General features: G+C 39.9%; 1 protein-coding gene across 1 annotated transcript in view; it reads right to left on the reverse strand.

The window, feature by feature from the left end:
- Positions 1 to 3,527: 3,527 nt before the first annotated feature.
- Positions 3,528 to 3,684, reverse strand: part of LOC147604195 (uncharacterized) — a 611-nt gene continuing 454 nt past the window's right edge. Inside the window, exon 1 of the mRNA XM_086795586.1 lies at positions 3,528 to 3,684. This exon is cut by the window's right edge and continues 454 nt beyond it. The gene's annotated coding sequence lies outside the window, so the exon portion shown is untranslated.

Below are 3,684 nucleotides of genomic sequence, written 5' to 3' on the forward strand. Positions count from 1 at the left end.
AACAGTGACATAATTCTACCCTCATGCATAAACTCAAAGCTGTTGTGCTGGTAACTACGATGCAAGCTAGGGCTCAAGTGAAATAACCACTCTCTCCCTAGTATCACATCAGCTCTAGTCAAGTGCATCACTTGAAAGTCAAGTTCAGTCTCTTAACCCTAGAATGAGATAGGCACTCCTAAAACCACCATGTCCCAAACAGTCTTATCAAAGCCATTTGCCAATGAGACTATGTACTTATGATTGTTACAAGTTTTATGTCATTTCAAATTGTTAACCAATGCATAGTTAAGAAAATTGTGTAGCACTGTCATCGATCATTACGGTCTTTGATTGAACCGTGCATTCGAATCAAATCATGTGATCCAAACAACAACTGCCACATTGCCTACGTAACACTACAGGTGTGGGTGCTACTAGTGTGACAAGTTATCACCTCCCTAAACTCTACAATGTAGAGAGGCAACACATGCACCATGTGTACTTGCCTAGAAGGCTTTGCATCCTTCTTAGCCTCAATGGAATTTTGTCCAACACCTAACTTAGAACACTGTTGCCTTACTATCTCCGGGTTCAAAGCAATGGAAGCATAAATTATCATTTTTTGCTTTCTCATATTGCTCTTTCTTTTGCATGTATGTGGGGTTCTCTTCTTTGTGAGATTTTTTATGTACTCATGGCCTCCGGTGGTCCGCTTGTCCCCCTTTACTCTCTTGCTCTCCATATCCCTAACCCCCTTGTCCCTTGTCACTTCGAAATAAACTTCTTTTAAATTTTGATGTCCCACCCTCCCCAAATTGCTGTCTGAAAACTGACTATGATCCACGAGATATATCATCGTATATCTGAGCGTACTTAATCGTTTCGTCGAGGTCTTTAGATTCTTTGGATTGCATATAGATTTCGTATTTGGGTTCTACATTGTGCATAAATCTATGCAGAATTTAGAATGCATCGATTTTCTTCAATTTCAAAACTCTCTCAATAGTTTGAAATATATTGTGTGTGAGTTAAGCCCATCATGTAACATCTATCCCACTCATGCCATGACCTCTAAAGCACGCCTAAGGTAATGTAAGTCAAACCATTTTTGCAAAAATATATTGACTGCATCTTTGTTGCGTTCTTTTTTCTCTCCCCAAAGACTGACACTAAAAGATCTTTTAAGATGTTCACAACTGCTCTAGATTACATGGCAAACGCTCCAAAATGTCTTCGTGCGGATCGCACAAAATCTTGTTGAGTAGAGTCAAAATTCACTCTACTCGGCTCAAAGAACTCAATAGGAAACGATGGACTACTATCGAGTCCCCAAACGGTGGTGTATGTCCCAAAGGACTTTTAAGATATCTCGTTGGTTTTCTCTCTTAAGTCTAGGTTCTTTTAAACAACTCCAAGAAGGTTTCATAAAAAACCTCATGTGCAAAAGCCTCATCAAGTTACGCATCTATGGCATCCTCATTCTCAATGTCTACGAGGTCCTCATCCGTGTCTAGGCAATGTTTAGATCTATGTCATCTACTCCCAAGTGTGGGTCGGTTTGGGCTGCACCATGAGAACTACCAATCTCGTGTGTGTCAAGTCAAGTTATTAGTGGAGGACGAATGGCCTCCTTTGACTTGCATGTATTTCTTAACACATACGAGCAAGCTCGACTTTGTTGTAAACAAGGCAAGTGGTAATTCGCAAGCCTCTATTGGAGAGAGAAATCTAATTTCCTATCCTAGCCCTGAGCTGAATGCCTTCATTGTGCCTCACTAAGTGTTACTTTGGCCAAACGATTTGACGGTATATCAACTTGTTTGCCAAATTGGCAGTGAGTTAGCGAGTCAATCAACATGCTTGCCAATTGCACCACCGAGGGTCAAGGCGAGTCAATCAACATGCTTGCCACTTGCACCATCGAGGATCAAGGCATTGTATACAGCTCACGGGCACTGTCATCATCAGCATGTAGGCCCAATGGCCAAGTTTTTTCTACAATTATTTTCAAACTTTGTTTATTCAAATTTTGAAATAATAAATACACTTTGCCCACATAGCCGTAGCCAATAAATTGAGATGAAAAACTGCAAGCTCTTCACTTTAATCATATCTAGATATATTTAAGCCCCCTCTGATGTTACATTCACCCTCATTTGCAGCCACCAACCCTAGTCCCACCCCAGCCAACAGCCTGCCTTGTCTAGTAAGTTCATGCCTTACTATGCTCTGCTCCCACCCAAAACAAGCAATTGACTTGTGAAGATAGGGAGGCTGGCCATCTATCCAGGTCACAACCAGCCCAAGCAGCTTGCAGTCTCTGGACATGCACAAACACCAGGACACACCATATTGCTGCATAGCAGGCTGTTTACAATATACAATGTGGAAGTTGATAGCTGCCAGATTAAATGAGCCTCAGCAGTAAGCAGCCACCCTTAGCCAAGCTTCCCATTCTATGAAGTAGTTTGGATAGGAATGTCTCAATGTAAAGTCAACTCTGTGCAATGGTCTAAAAATTATTTGTAATATAGAAAAAGGGGGAAAGAAGAGAAGTAAAAGGCAGGTCCTACCAATCTGCAAACCACAAGCCTGGCTCCTCCACAAAGATCCCAGCTTCCAACTTAAATTCTATCTCAGGTTAAAACCAAAATTAAAGAGAACAGATGTAGCTAACCGGATCAACTTCATCGAAATTCTGAGTGTCCAACATGGAAAGCCAGCTGTCCAGCAGAACACAGGTTCAACAATGCCACATTACCTCATTTACCAACCAATAACTAAGAAATCTCTGAGCCCAAAGCATCCATAACAATAGCTCCACAATCCATAATCAAATTCATTATTTAAATTATCAGATAACCAGCAAAAGTCTTTCAAATTCCATTGCAACGATAACTAGAAAAGCCATGTACATCAGAAAAAATAATCATACTACTTAAAAATATAATATAGATGTCGCCATTCACCTAGAAAAACGATAGGGATGATTTACAACATGAAGCCAAATTTGATTGCCTGAAAAAACTTTGTAATCCTGATTGATATTTGCATCACAGACTAGCACTTAGCAAGTTCTACAAACAAGTACCAAGATATTTTGAAATTGTTAAACCTAAATAAAACACACAATTATATGGTATCCTAGACAAGTTGATATAGAGTAAGGCTCTAATTGTTATGCAATGCATGCATGTGAGGCATGCTATCACACATGGCATGCAATTGATGAGTCAAACATGGCATGTATGCGATGCAGGTACACCATATAACGTTCATGTGATCATACTTTGGGCTTCAGACGCATGTGAATCCAAAATTAACCTTCCCACATATTCTGCAGCTTTCTATAAAAGAAAGCAACAGAAATTCACCCACTGCACGAAGCAGATCTGGCCCTAAATCTACATGAACATCAAGTTTAACATGATCTCAGAAAACGATATTATACTCCATATCAATATTCAGAAGACATGTTCCTAAAATATCTGAGATGCGCATAAACGTGTAGAAGAAATTTAAATCTAAAGCAAAACGGCAAGAAATACTCAAACGCAGATACTTCAGATGTTAAGTTTTCCATAGAAGAGCACTTTGTGCATTGTTCTGTTCGACTTTGGTAGGACAAGTAACGATCATAAGCGATCCTGGAGATCTGATACATGGTGATCCAGGGCTTGGCTGTAGGAAAAAGATCTAAGA

The sequence above is a fragment of the Cibotium barometz genome, chromosome 62 (genome assembly GCF_041138505.1).
Source record: "Cibotium barometz isolate CiBa-2024 chromosome 62, ASM4113850v1, whole genome shotgun sequence".
Classification (NCBI taxonomy): Eukaryota; Viridiplantae; Streptophyta; class Polypodiopsida; order Cyatheales; family Cibotiaceae; genus Cibotium; species Cibotium barometz.